Below are 15932 nucleotides of genomic sequence, written 5' to 3'. Positions count from 1 at the left end.
TCTGACAGGGCAAGGCCTGTCAGATATTAGTACGCTGTAGATATTTAGTGTTTCACCATGTGAAACTGGTGACTCAGTGGGGACCTGAGCAAGTATTTGTAGCAGGGTTTGTTATGAGTTGCGGGTTTGGGGGATTTTTTTGTTGTTGTTGTTTTTAGGGTTTTTTTTAAGGATTTTGACAGTGATGTAAGTTTTGAATTTGCTCAGCTGTTTGGGACGGGCCAGACGTGGCCTCATCCCAGATGATATATTTTTCTGACTGGGTGCCGTTCCAAGAGAGGTTTGGCAAAGTGAGCTTGCTGCTTCTAGAGACTTTTGGCAAAATGAGATGGCTGTGATTTTTTTTTTTTTTTTAAACTTGCTTGTAAATTTTTTAAAGACAGAAGACTGATTTCTAATTACAATGTGATACATGAAAATATTTCAGCAAAAGAGGCACTATGTTCTGTTATCAGAGTCTAGAAAAGAATAATTTTAATTTTAAATGACTAAGCATATTCCAGTGTGTAGGTGTTTCTTTGAGAACTGCTGTTAGGCTTATGTTCCCAAGCATCAATACCGAGCAAGTGTTTGCAGCCAAATCTGAAAGTTAAATGCCAATATGGTATTGTGTAAACCGTCTAAACGGACTTCTGTGATTGCTTTTGTGCATTCACGAGAGTGTTAGCCTCATGAAAATTTGTGCTGCTTAATGTTCCTGTCATTTTAAAGTAAGCTAAAAGTTGATTTGCATTAACACAAACGCTGTAAGATGTCAGGGCTGCAGTATTATGAAATAGTTGCAGCATATTGTTATAATGCTTTTGGGCACGTGCACTGGTGCTTCAGTGCCTTTCTTTCCACAGTATATTTATTCTTATGTTTATCTTTCCTTCAGATATTAACTGCAGAACTTGGCTGGCTTTTTGCTGAAACATTGGTCACCCCAGACAATTTCATCTTACTGAAGGTTACCTTTCTTTGCATCTTCTTGCATTATTTTTATGCTCTGAAAAGTCAGTGGTACTAAACTTGAGACTTTAGGGTTTGCATTTGCTTTTTGGTTTTGCATTGATGATTATTTCATTTTTCCCTGAATAAGATTATTCAGAAAGAAAAAAAAAAAACAAACACCGCGCTTGTGGAGCGTTGCTAGTAAAGCAGATATGCCCTGCTTCATCATGCTGGAAGGTGAGGTTTTTTGAGGTTTTTCACGCTGTGCTGTGGAAGATGACTGGAACAAGTGCTGTGTGGCCCAGGTGATTCCCTCCCCAGCCTCTAGTCACATTGTGTGATCTCAGGTCTGAGAAGAAGGGAGAGTGCAGACAATGTAACACAGCCCAGCGCTATGCAGGAGCAGGTTGTTCAGACGGGTTGTGGAGTCTCCATCTGTGGAGATACTCAAAACCCAACTGGATGCAATCCTGGACAGGCTGCTCTTGCTGACCCTGCTTGAGCCAGGGGGGTTGGACTGGATGATCTCAAAAGGTCCCTTCCAACCAAAGGGACTCCTCGACTCTGTAACTCTGTGACATTCAGACTTTCACTTTAGCACGTTTACTAACGAGCGAGGGAAAGCTGCTTGCTTAAAGTGGTTAGACATTCTTGTGAAATACAGGCCAAACATTGTGGCCCTGACCTGTAGAGTGGGGCTGATGGGAGCACCCAGCTCTGCTGCCTGCACGGTGCCATTGCTGGGCATGGACGTGCGAGCTGGGAGTGCACTGAGCAAGGAGAAGTTTCTGGAAGTTAAAATGGAAGAGTTTCCTGCTTTCTTTCCACTATGTAGCCTTTCCTTTAAAAGCTATTTCTAGCAAGAGTACTTCATGCTTTTTTTTTATTTAACGGTAATCTTTCTTTGTATAGCTATGTTGTAATTTCCTTGTGTAAACTTTCTGGAACAGGGGATGTATCTTTAATGTGGTGGTGCATGTTGGAGTCTGCAGCCTGCAGGCATTAGATGAGGCCCTGCAGTTCGTTGGCAATTTAGATAAGAGCACCCTCCTGCTAGAGTGGCTCCAAATGACTGCAGTTCGCACCTTTGCAGAATTAATGTTTGTTACAGTGATTTCTGGTTTGTGGTGTGGTACTAGGCAAGCTGCTAAATAGATTTTAAGGTAGATTTGTGTATGCAATACAGTTTATTTAAGTTTAAAGTTATGGGGTTTTGATATTGAGACATTATTGTTCTTTAAGTGGGCCTAACACTTTGAAAAGTCACAAGATATGATCAAAAGGAATGTACATGAAAAGTGCGGATCAAAAATGAACAGTAAAAACGAGGAAAAAATTTATTAACGTTCAGTCAAACATTCCTTTCCGAATCCCTGAATTAGTTGAAATGATGATGCCTCACTGCTACAGTCTAATCTAAATTCAGCTTTTTCCTAGCCAAGGAAGAATAAGTTAAAGTATCACGAGCAAAGAACTCTGATGGCAGCTTTTTACTACTCTTTCTATTAATGCAGGAGTAATAGGCAGGAGTTCACAGCTTTAGCAGGCATCTTATTCTAAATCTCATATATCCTTGCTTGATAAGGCCAAGATATATTGCCTTGAGCAGAAGGGCATGGAGTGTCTGGCTCTGGCAGACGTGCACTCAACATTTTGAGTGTAAAATGAGATAAATACAAAGAAAGCGTATTTCTCCTCCCCGCCCAAAAAAAGAATAGAAAAATCAAAGTGGATGAGGCATTCCACCGGGCAGGAAGAATGGCATTTTCTGAGTCTATTGCAGAGAGGAAAGAAAATAAAACCATTGAAGTGAATTAAATAAAAATAAAAAGACTAAGCCTAAGATTATGCCAAAGATTTACATAATTGTCCAGATGGACAAAAAGAGTCATATATATCTGAAATTGATAAGATCTGATCACCCAAATCAGAAATGGCAACAAAAGGTGTCCAACCGAGCAGAAGCCAAAGGCTAGGTGATAATTGCCTGGGGCAACATGAAACGCTGCTTGGCAAGGCAGCAGCCAAAGGCTAAATGGAGCTGCCTGGAGCCTCATCAAGGACAGCTAGTACAAATGTTGGTGTGAGGTCCCTTTCTCTTGCTTTCTCTCTTCATGTTCCCTGAAAAATCCTTGACACTTCTACCTCTTGAAGGACATGTGTTTGACTGTCAGCTGGCTTCCACTACTACCTGTTCTTTGCTTTTGATGATACCTGCAGATGGAAACAAAACCAAACTGTTTTCAACTTCGTGACCACCTTTCACTAAAAATTGAAAAGCTTTACAAAGGAGAATCCAAACTTCCTTTGCCTTGCTTACATATATTTTACAATTAATCTGTCTGAAGAACTCCATCTTATGTCTGACACCCAGCTAACAATGTTTGTGGGGGGTGAGGGAGAAATTCTCCCCAAAATTGTACATAGAGGATTGGTGTGACCATCTCTTTTCCAGTCTGCTGAGCGGCACTGCCATGTTTTCTATTGGTCAAAACCCAGGTGATGCTTCCAGCTTTAGCTGTACCTCCTGGAACAACTCACTCTTCTGTCGTTGCTAACAAATCTCTCCTAGTTGCTTAATTAAGTATAAATGTTACAAAAATAGAGCATTTTTTAACATTTCGGAGGGCTTTAAATTATTGGTTAGTCAGAATACAGATCTTTCTAGGACTAAGAAAAGGAGAAGTAGGGAAAGGGAATAGTAGCACCAGAGCTAAGCATGTTGCTTGATGCAGGGCCAAAAAATCTCACGTGCCACTATGTGTGTGTGTGTATATATATATGCCACTGTGAAACCTGTCTTAGGTGAAGTGGCAGAATAAGAAGGGCACGATAATAAAGTTACTTTGTCACTCTTTTTTTCTCAGCTTCAGGGTGTATAGTACAGATCTTGATCATCATTAGACTCTCCTGTAAGCTTTTACCTGATGCAAGGTTGCTGGACCTTGGCTTCTAACCAGCTTAAAACCACCATGAAGCAGATAATGGCAAAGTAAGAGCTTTTTGTAATACTTGGAGCTGTTGGCAATAAAGAGCCATACCATTAAGAGCTAATGCAATGAAAGTGCCCGCATGTCATAACTTTTTCCCGTTCCTCCCCCTTATAATAGGTTTGCAGAGACTTCGCCTGTAGCCTTTTCTCATCTGAATGCTTAAGTTGAATTGTAGGACTTGATTCTAAAATAAATTTTAACTGCTTTGCAACATACGTGTCTCCCTTGGTTTCAGCTGGATTGATGCAGATCTGTTTTACTGTAAGGAGCATCTAGTTTAAAAATACCGCGCTGGGGAAAAAAAAAAAAAAGCTGGCCCTGGTCTCAAACTGTGGTATTGATCTCTGTGTGCGTCAGGGAATCGGGAACAATACGTGTATAACGTGTACCTGAATGGAGCTAATTGTGCACTGTAGTCTTAATCATCTAAATGTTGTTATGGCTGTTACTAAGTACTTGCTTCAATAGTAGCTTGTGGAAACCTGCCTATAATGCAAAACGGGTTTTTTTTATTTTCTGCTGGTTGTTTTTTTTATGTGATGCTTTTATTTTCTGTCCTTCTACGTAGAAATGATAAATAAGAACCTTCTCCTGTCTTTTTATGCATAGTTAGGAGAATAATCATGCTACAGAGGCTGTTCATAACGGTTCCCAGTGGAGTTCGTCCAAGTTTTCAGCTTGGTTATATTTCATATTTTCATATTTTTAGTGACCCTTGGTGCAAAAAGTAGACGTATACTAATGAAATCTGCTGAGGCAAACTTATAAAGCATTCTCTACTCAGGGAAAAATCAGAATATAACATAGAAAGAGTTAGAAAACTTTAGAAGTTAGGATGAAATTTAGTAGTACAAAGTACAAGGTCATACAAGGTTATTTAGGGATTCATATCAAACGATTCTGCCACAAATTATAGATCTATTATAGGACGTGACAGGAGAAGGATGATGATCTAGATATGTGGTAGGTGATCAAAGTATAACTGTTAAATAGGTTGGTGGGATACTAGGATGTGTGAGTTTGTCAGTAGATACAGAAAATATTAACTTTACTACACAAAGGTACTGTGCATGCCCACGCAAGTAGAAGGTGCCTCCTATGTCACTGAATATGCAAATATTTTTCTCTAATTTGCCAAACTCAACTTTCAAAACAGTTCAGTGAGTGCGTTTCTGTGGGTAATCTCAGGGGGTCAGATGATGATCTTGGTTGTCACAAGTTTCTATGGAATGCTTGTTCAGTTAAATAAACAACTAATCTGAAATGAACAGTGCAACTGAGAGCAAATACACTGATTTCAGTTATTGAAACACATCCTTATAAACTTAGCAAAGGATGGTAATGCGATAAAAATGTAGGTTATGACTGAAAGCTCATTCAGAGGAAAAGGAAAATTGCAGAAGAGTTTTTGCATTTCTCTAGCCAGGGATATAAATAAGTCTAATGATGACGGTATGGAGTTATCTGTGAAGGGAGGTGAAAAAAGGGTGAAGTTTGCAGTGTTTATGTAATGCGTGCATGTATGTAAATGCATGCATGTTAATTTTATCCCATGTTATTGGAGCTACATTATTGTCAGTGGCAACTGTGTCTTACCGAGGTATGAATTACTAGCATTAAATACTAATTGTACTAGGTGAAACAAGGAGGCCTGGTACTGCCTTTCCATTCATCTTGGCTGTCTTTCCTTTGTCTAGTATTACAGTCTCTTTCATCTTTTTTTCTTTTGACGTAGGTTTGGTTACTGTAGTTATGCTGAACAGTCACAAATTGTGTCATACCAATTGTGACGAAGACAAATACTTTCTGAGGAGAGAAGAAATCTGAAATTTTCACTTGTGTACTGACGTCTGAAGGGACAAAAAGTAACACATTATACAAGTGTCTAGTTTCCAAAGTATCCTTCACTGAGGCATGCCTCTAATTCTTTATTATGGCCTTTCCCTGAAAAAAGTTGCTGGCTTTCTTAAAACAGGAGTGATGCACTTGGAAGCTGCCTTGCTATGTAAACTGGATAATACAATATAAGAAATGATCATGAGCCCATTTTTCATGAGTTTTAGGTAGGGTAAAGTGTGGGGTTGCTACTGTTGCAAGGGTCTCTCAAAAAGTAGATGGTACAAGCTGTGTGTCATGTTTCCAAAGCAACATATTGCTATCTGTCCTGAAAATTAAAGAGTATAAAGAGGTGCAAAAGGAGCAGGTGAAATGTTGGCAGGCAGTTTACAGTCCAGAACGGAAGCAGTGTAGGGTTAAAGCTGTCAGTTCCACTAATCACAAACTGATAGGCCCCTTTGCTGTCATTAGCTTATTTGGGCACCTTCATGCCCCTCATATAAAATCTTCAAAAAATAGCACTGCCGTCTTTAGTATCAAGAATAGCATGAAAAGAACCGCATGAACATAGTGTAGCAGGACTAGCAATAATTTATTCCTTATCTAAATTTAAAATTAGACTTTAGAGCAAAAAAAGTCTTGTATCTGTCTAGGCTCACTTTAGCCAATGCTTTGCCAGACAGGCAAGTATGTGCAAGGATGTTGGTTTCAGGAAAAACTTGGGGTTCTAAAATGCTACTTTTTATTTTCACAATTTCACTCTGGGGACACTATAAGCAGAGAAGCTTTAAAAAGTGTGAACAGAGTGATGCTGTTTGGTTCTTTAACGCCAACGTAAGCATCATTGAAATGTTTTTCCCAGGTTTGCGTTTGCAGGAAAATCGACCACAGTGCCATACTGGAACACCTCCCCAAAGTCAGCTACAGCTCCTAGTGATCGCATTGGTGATCAGAAAGTGTCACTCACGGACTTTCACTGCTGCGTGAACCAAATATGTGGATATGAACCACTCTGAGAAACCTGTGGGCTTAGGCCTGTACTAATATTTCTTTGTCAGACGCACTGGGGACAGCTCTGACGCTCAGTCTGTTGGTACAGATTGACTTCTGGCCACAAGGTCAGGTCCATGAGATAAAAACTCTGATAAACGAGGAAACCAGTTCAGCTGACTGTATAGACTCATTTGGTATTAAAAGTCCCATTAGTCTTAAATGGTGAATAAATTAGATATTTAAAAAACAAATTACACAAATTTTTATATATATATATTTATAGAAATGGATGAACTCTTATCTGTATACTGACTTTATTCTCTGGTAGGAAAGTTCAGTGGCAGTGTGATAGTTATAGTATTATGTCCAAATTTACTTTCCCAAATACAGGACAAAAAGAAAAAAATAATGTTATTAGAGTTGAAAGCCAGTTTTATGCGTTATGTGAAACGTAGTGAATACAAGATCACTGAATCACATTTTCAAGGCAGTTCTAGACTGGCTTTTTTTCAATATGCTGCTTCTTGGCGGAAAAGGCTATAAATTGGTTTTTGAGCTCTCCCCTATGATCCATGTAATAAATATGTAGGATCGAGAAGCAATGGGGTTTTCCCAGGCTTTTTGCATGTACTTTTTTCGTATTTGTTAAATTAAAATGCAGGAAATAACAAAGGGTGTATTTACTTGTATCTGTTGAAATCTGTAGATGATACAATTTATTCTGCTGGTTTTAGGATTCTGTACTTCTATGAATATACTAATTTATTAACTTTGAGGGGATGGACAGCTGGATTTGGATTAACTGGAGTGTAATATTTGGAAGAGCTGGTGTGGCCTTCGTTTTCATGTACGTCTTTATGTAACCTTGGAGATAGTTCTTTTTCTGTCTCTTTGTTTTTTATTTTTTTTTTTTTTATTTTATGTGGGGTTTTTTTGCTTTGAAATAAAAATAAGGGACCTCAATAGCTCTGAGGACTTAGACCTCCATCTCCCTGTGCTTTAATTTCCTAGGAGAGCTCTCCTAGGAGAGCTGCTGGAAAAGTATGATCTGGTATAAATTCATTCACTCAAGAGCACTCGAGTCTTTAAGATGCTTCTTGGATTTTTTTTACTTTCAGTTAATGCTGATTAATAATTGATCTCTCTATCTACCATGACTTCCCTTTCCAGGAGGAAAAAAAAGTGATTTGACATATTACTTTTTAAAAAATCTTAAATTAATGAACACAATAAATGTAGGCATAGTGGTAAGCAGCATCCTGACCTAAAGAAGCAATTAAAAATAAATCACCCATCTCCAAGAAAGATAAAAATAATATCAGTAAGAGCTGTTTCTGCAGCTTGAAAGCGAGAATAAATATCTTAAAGCAAAATGAATGTTAGAGGCACTCGTTTTTGTGGAAGGAAAAAAGAGCCTAAAAATACTTAATGCACTAAGAAAACAAGAGCAAAGGCTGAAATAGCGTAATCCTTTACTCTTCAGAAAATGGAATCGGGAAGGAACAGAGTAGGAAAATAGACCTTTAAATATTGAAATTCATTATCTTAAAGGAATTGCTCTGAAAAAGTACATCGGTACTATTAGTGCTGGCAGGAGAATGTGTCTGTGGGAGCGTAGAACGAAAATTACCTGAATAAATTGTGGAGATCACTTGTCCACATAAAATGCCCATCAAATTTACACAGAAGTGCATGAACAGTGATATGGTTGTCTTCATGCCCTCCAGGACAGTGACCTACCTTGATTTTCATGAAAGTCTGAGCTGAAATACATATTTGCTTCCTATTGTAAGCACTGTGTGACCATGGTGCATGATTTTAGGGCCTGACCCAGCTCTCACTGAAGTCTGCTTTTTACTTTAATAGCAGGTGAATCGGGCCAGACATAGTTACTTATGATCCCTATCAAAAAAAGTATCCGTTTCAGTTACTAGTGATGTTCTTTCAGTTTTTAAAATGATTTGGTGCTGTAGTGGAGCCTATAAATACCAGATTGGATTGCTGTGGCGATGGAAGAATCAATTTTTTATTTTTTTTTAATGCCTAAAAGAATGGTGTCAGCCTCAGAGCCACAGCGAGCTTGGAAATGAAGTGACACCTGAGCTGGTCAGGGAGAAAGGAACAGGCTGCTTATTAGAAGCACTAGAGGATGGAGTTCAAGGCAATAGGTCAAGGCTGAAATACTGGCACTGTTGAGCTCATCGACTTGTATGTTGACTTCATTGGAGGCAGAATTTCACTTGAGATTTCCCTGAATAAGGGAAATTCTTTCAACAGTTGACATGTGTCCACCCTCTTGTCATCTCTCCCTCGTTCTTCTCCCTCCTCCTTGCATTTCAATATTAGAAATTGTTGGATAATTTATCAGTTCCTTTTGAAGCATGAGAAAACTTGGCAGAGAGTACAAAGTTGAAAGTAACTCATTCTGTAACAGTTTCAGATCTATGCTAATCATTAATTTTGAGTAAAGGTGATTTTTTTTTTTTTTTTTTTTTTCAAACAGCTTCTCAGAAGGCTATCTCTCCATGTGACTAGTGGGACTTCATGGACATGGCAAGCCTCCCAGGAGCCATCAGGGAAAAGAGGCCATCACTGCAAGTTGTAGAGGCATCCAGGGGAATCCAATGACTCTACAACTACTTGTGTAGAAAGTTGGTTGCTTCGTTTGTCTGATTGCAAGATCATCTGTGAAAGTGTCACAGAATCTGAGATGAATATTTAGTTGATCTAACAGGCCCCATCCCTTGCAAAGGAAATCTGACAAGAAGCAAAAATAATCTGACTTAAGGTAATTATTTTCATTTTCCAGTTCCATGTATATTTTCTTGAACTGCTGGAGAATTATAGCTTGGAGTTTAGTCAAAGACAACTGTCAGTTACATTTTCACAATATTCATATCGAAGACTTTATTTTAAGTGGTTCACAAAATGCTTTTTACATTTTTAAATTGCTTCATGAGTATGGATCAATCAGCAAAATATAGCAGTAATGAGTTCCTTTTAATAGCAAAGAGCGCACTAATTGCCATGCTGATTATATAAACCAAGTTTTTAGCCAACAAAAAATCTCCTGCAGGCGGTGTCCTTCCACCTGCTGTGGGCGGCTAATTCTAATTAAAAAATAAGAGGAAATAATTTTTCTTTTTCAAGTCTGTTTCAAATCATAGGTAAAAAAGTATGCTCACTCACTTTCTATATGTGACATCATCTGAAATTAGTAGGTGCTTCCACAGGTCTTTGAAAAGACTACCACCACCAAAATTTTAAAAGTAGCTTACCACAAACACTACCTTTTTTCTGTTAAAAGGAAGGTTTTCCGGGTGTGAGGTTTAATCTGGGGCCTGCCAGTGAACAGGTGTTTGCCATTGATTTCATTTTGGCCAGTATGTGATTTCCTTCACTATGCCAGGCCCTGTTTGGCAGCAGGGTGATGAATGCTGTGTATTGATACCCAGCAGGGAGTCTCTGGCTGTCCACAGACATATTATCAGTGGACTCTGGAGAGCTGTCACCAGCTGAGTCGTCAGCAGAAGATCCCTATGTTCTCATATAAGATGAGTTCTCTTGTAGGCAGCATTAACTATGCTAACATGAAATTTAAGATGAACGTTTGAAAAATGCTCTGGGTTCTTAGCTATTGCAAAGTCAGCAGATGGCCTGTTGGTTATGGCATTAGGCTGGAGTTTGAGAAACCCGTGGGCTTGCAGGCAGCTTGGGCAAATTGCTTTGCCTCTGTGCCTCATCTGGAATGTGCCTTGTTAATACATGAAAAATCATAATGCGTTTAGAGGCTGGGACTAGATAAGGTAATTAGGTAGACTTTCGGCAAAAAGGAGCAAAGGAAATCAAGTCTGAAAGCTTTTCTTATTTTTGTTCAGGATTCTCTATCTTTCCTTGTTTTTCAAAGGAAAAATGAATTGTGGGAGATCTCTTTCCCTTTGGATAATTTGGAGGAAGAGAGAGGGAACACTGGAGTATTCCTTGGAACTACTGCCTGATCTAGACCTAGTGAGTGCATGCCATTCATGACACTAATGCAGCCTTATTACTTCGTAAAACAATTAATTCCTGTTGGATTTATGGCTCTCATAGAGATTAGATTGTTGATGCTATGGAAATAGCAGCTGTCAAAAAGCTCATTTTCACTATTTATTTATCTAAGAAATTTCTAATGCAGTTTGAACTTTATTCTGAATCAAGATTCTCTTTTTTTGTTGTTGTGGGTCAACTGGAAAAGGTTCATAACACATAGTTCAGAATCTATAAGCAAGGATGTTAGAGACGATGCTGAACAGTTAAGAATAAGAACTGATGCAAATCCCAATTTTATCTAGAATAATCACAGATGTCAATGTTACTGAATATTCAGGTGTCTCATTTTAAATATGTACGTGTGCTCAGCCTTACCTCTAGTGGATAAGTCTATCAGAAAGTCAAATCCTTACTCATGTTTCAAGCAGAGACCAGGATGTGTACAAACTTCTTGCTCCTAAAAATACCACATCAATAGCAGAAACACGTGGTCTGCGTTGTTTCACACATTTTTTCCACTGTTGATTTTGTTTTCTTCTGTGGGTAAAAAAAGAAATTCACTTTTCAGTCCCAGAAAACCAGTATTTTTTGTAATTCTTTAAAATGTAAATGAGAATCCCCTGCCTTCCTTTTCTCTGTGGGAAAACAGATTACTACCTTTTCTCTTGGAATACTGTCATTCAAAAAAATCTTAATTTTTAATAAGTAAAGAAAAAAATTGAAAATATGGATATTTCATTTTAGTGGGATAAAATTGTTTGTTTGAATGTCAGGCACAGAATATTAATGTTTTTGCACAGAGAAAAATGTGTAAGAATTGTATTATTGTACATTTTATTTAATTTATTCTGCCTGCAGGTACTAATTTAATTCATTTTCATTGATTTAAGAATGCATGTGAACTGAAATATTATGCTTAAAGGCATCAGCAAGTGATATAATAGGACTGTACCTGTAGTTCAGAATGAAAAGATAAAAGGAAAAGAAACTGTTATTCCTAAGGAGAATTAAAAAGGGGGGAGCAAAGCCCTTTTTAATAATGGTTCATTTTCTTCCTTTTTAGTACAAAGCGATAAAAGGAAACAAATTCATGTTCCAAGCCTCAGACATAGTGTAAGGTCATTTATGTGAATTTTATCTTCATGGGAGAAGAAAAGTTTGTCAGAAGTTATTAATGTTGAAAGTATGGGAAGTGGATTAAAATATCACAAGGAAAAATAGATTGTCAAGATAACAGAATAAACCTGTATACCTATTTTCCAATTTTCATCTCAACATGAAAACACAGCGTGATACTAAGTTTCAGTGAAAAGAAGCAGACCATATCGGTCAGCAGCTCTGTAGGAAGGGAATCATATTTTTAAAAGCAGATATCAGGTTTGATAAAACACAACACATTCCTCAATTAGTGGTTGTGTTCTCTGTTGCAAGAACTGTTCTTAGAGAACAATGCCCCTAGGGTGCATCAAGAAGACTGTGGCCAGCAGGTCGAGGGAGGTCATCCTCCCCCTCTACTCTGCCTTGGTGAGGCCGCATCTGGAGTACTGTGTCCAGTTCTGGGCTCCCCGGTTCAAGAAGGACAGGGAACTGCTGGAAGAGGGTACAGCAAAGGGCTACAAAGATGATGAGGGGACTGGAGCACCTCTCATGAAGAAAGGCTGAGGGATTTGGGTCTCTTCAGTCTGGAAAAAAGACGACTGAGGGGGGATCTTATCAATGCTTATAAATACTTCAAGGGTGGGTGTCAGGAGGATGGGGCCAGGTGCTTTTCAGTGGTGCCCGACAAGAGGTAATGGGCACAAACCTGAACATAGGAAGTTCCACCTCAACATGAGGAGGAACTTCTTTACTGTGAGGGTGGCAGAGCCCTGGCACAGGCTGCCCAGAGAGGTGGTGGAGTCTCCGTCTCTGGAGACATTCCAAACCCGCCTGGACGCGTTCCTGTGCCACCTGCTCTGGGTGACCCTGCTCTGGCAGGGGGTTGGACTAGATGATCTCCAGAGGTCCCTTCCAGCCCTGCCATTCTGTTATTCTGTGAACGTCCAATTTTTACTCAGACTGTACAAAAAGTCCTGGAAAACCTCTTTTCCAAATATATGTCACTATTCAGATTCTGGTCACTGTGGGTTTCAGGTAAGTTTTGAGTACCATTTCTGTTGGATAAGTAGCTTATTGAAATATGAGGGCCAGCGAGCAGCATATGAAAGCGAGATGGCTATATAAACAAACTGTTCCAATTTACAGTATAACCTGAAGAGCAGCGTATGAAGAAGATAGTAGCTTCGGTCACATGTATCGATATGGATACGGTGAAAGGGATGAGATATCGGAGGAGTAATGAGAGCACCATTTGAAAATGAGATGTGAACAAGGACCGGACTTGGTGTGCAGAATGAATGCTACTGATGCACATGTCTAGGTGTATCAGCAGGGCTAATGACAAGAGAGAATATATATAGACATCTGTCTTGATTTTGAGACAGAACACCTTGCTGGAGGAACCGAAGAGGAGAAAGGTAGAATTCCATAACAGCATTGTCAGAAGTGCTGGTAGGAACAGAACGACGTTTTTACTGGAGTATATTTCTCAATTGTGTCTTGCAAAAAGGGGTTTGAACCTTCACCTCTGGATGATATTTTGATAATTCCTCTAGTTAAGGGCAGTTTGACTCTCCATTTCACATTTATTGTAAAAAAGTTGTATGATTTTTCTACTGTTGCTCTCTTAAATCTTGCACTGACTGCAGGTATCCTACCATTTGACTTGTGCAACATTTCACTGTGCAGTTAGAAGAAAATTATGTTGTTTTTCTCAACCAAAAGGGAGATTGTCTTAGGCATCATTCTGGTTTACCAAGCATTGCCATGAGATGTATGAGCCTGCCAAAGCCGATTCTGGAAATGGTCTGCTGAAAAGCAGGAAAAAAAAAAAAAAAAAAAAAAAAGAAAAAAAAAAAGTGTGTTGTCACTGAAAAATAGAAATTTTTGCATTTTTAGTATTACAGCTTCATTATTATGGACAAATTAGGACAATTCCTTACGGTATTTTCTGGGTAAGTGCGCATTTTCCATTTGGCTTTGGGAATATACTTCTCAGCAAATATATCCAAAATCATGGCATAGTATTTCAGTTATGCAATAATATAAATCCATTCAAGAAGCTGTCTTGACTTGAAGCACGGCTTGCTTTTTACCTACCTGTTGCAATTCCATTTGATTTGCTTTCTGTGCCTTACATCCCTCCTCATAAGGCATTTTCCTATTTCATTGAGGAAAGAAATGAGAAATGTAAAATTTGAGAGAAAAGAATATTAATGGATGTCTATGACAGTTGAAATGCATTTGAATTATTGTTTTTTATCTTTTGTCACTAGTAGTGCTTAATACCAAATTCTCCAGAGCCATATGATTAATACTGTTTTCATTTTCATTCCTATGAGAGAGAAGTGTTTTTCTCTACAGAGTTTTCCTTCTTTGTATTTGCATAATTGTCTGCTTTGAATGTAACTGTAACAGGAAAACTTGTAAAAGGCATCACCTCTACATTCGTGCATGGCTCCCACTGCATATATTCAGCATCATTAGGATTATTGGTTGGGTTTTTTTTAAATTTGCAGCAGTCTTTTGAAATAGCTTCTTTTGGGTGAAATACAGTGTGGTAAAATAATAACTACACCTTCCCTCCTTTTCCAGGTGTTCTATTTTGTTCTTTTTTGTTGTTACTTTTTTCTTTTCTAAGTCATTTCTTTTACTCGCTACACTCCATTACTTGGCTTACGTATTTTGGGGTGAAGGGAGTTGGTTACCCAGAGATTTGTTTTGTTAACATCTACTGTTTAAATTCTGTTGTGGTCTGTATCAGCAAGTCCGTAATTTTAAAATATTTATTTAAAAGGGCCTATTTTACACTTCTTTTTCTCTATGGTGAGTCTGCAAGGCTCCTCAGCAATCTCCTTAACTAACTGATGCCCTCCTTCCTTGGAGAAGGGGGTTGGTGTCTCCTTGAGCGAGGGGAGGGCACTGCTGATAAAATACACTGCTCTCAGGTCTCTGGCTCTGGAATTCTCTCCCCTGTTCCCTTGGCCAAAGAGCATAAGTAAGGACTTCTCAAAAAGATGTTTTGGATCACGTAAAGCAAGATAGATTCTCACTGGTTTTTTGTGCTGTGTTTTGGTGCATCGTGCTTCTGTGTATGGAGAAAAGGAAACGTAATCTGAATTTTATGAGTTGAGAGTTTTGGTTGTATTATCAATGGCTGTAGGGGTGTAAAACACTTAGCTAGAAGTGTGTTTATTGATCTCCAAGTAAATAATAAAATGTAATCATTTTCTATCCACCCTAGGAACTATGTGCTGAATGCTTCCTTCTTCTCCTTTCATGAGTTCAGGAATTACTTTAAGGAAAATGAACTATTTTATTTTTTTTTTAACAGAATATTGGGAAGGAATAAAGCACAATAGTTCCACCAGCTTGAAAATTGTGGAGATACATTTATTCAGATGAGATTTCCTCTTATGCTCATTGGTATCGATGGGACCTTTGTAGTCTGCACTATGATCAGCTCTGTGTCAATTTTAATGATGCTATTTGGCACTAAGCTGCTATGCTAATGGAGCCTATAGTAGTTCCTTATGTACACTGAAAGACTTGAGTGAATCAGACTAGCTGTTTTGGTTCTATATTTCACTTTCAGAACATTTTCTCTGTGCTTCCCACAAGGAACATCCCTAGCTGAATGATGGAAATTTTCTGTAGCTTACAACAAATACCAGGTTTTTGTTATGCTTTATAATAACTTGCTGTTTATTTCTTTCTGATATCACAAATGTTTGCAGAGACCCACTTTGACAGATAATAACTGATTTAAATAGTCAACATCAAATACAAAAGGTTTATGAATACTAAGCAAAACATCTTGACAAAAGGTGAGCAGACTTGGCAAGGGTGAGATAGTCTACGTGTTTCAATGTCTTTTTTAGTGGAATCACATCTTTACTTTCAATTTCCTCTTTAATGTAACATACATTCTGTAAATATTGTTGCTACTGACAAGAACATCAATTCATGTTATTCATAAAGAGACTTTCAGTATTTGAGCAATGAATAGCAAGCAGGAGGAACAAATGCTTGCATTTTTATTTCTTA

General features: G+C 38.3%; 1 long non-coding RNA gene across 1 annotated transcript; it reads left to right on the top strand.

The window, feature by feature from the left end:
• Positions 1–10669: 10669 nt before the first annotated feature.
• On the top strand, positions 10670–14475 carry LOC141743147 (uncharacterized). The gene is made up of 2 exons (XR_012586966.1): positions 10670–10763; positions 13032–14475. It is a non-coding gene; the product is annotated as an uncharacterized LOC141743147 (long non-coding RNA).
• Positions 14476–15932: the final 1457 nt, after the last annotated feature.

The sequence above is a fragment of the Larus michahellis genome, chromosome 4 (assembly GCF_964199755.1).
Source record: "Larus michahellis chromosome 4, bLarMic1.1, whole genome shotgun sequence".
NCBI lineage: Eukaryota > Metazoa > Chordata > Aves > Charadriiformes > Laridae > Larus > Larus michahellis.
Note: the sequence above shows the minus strand (reverse complement) of the source record. Positions and strands in the feature narration are given on the sequence as shown.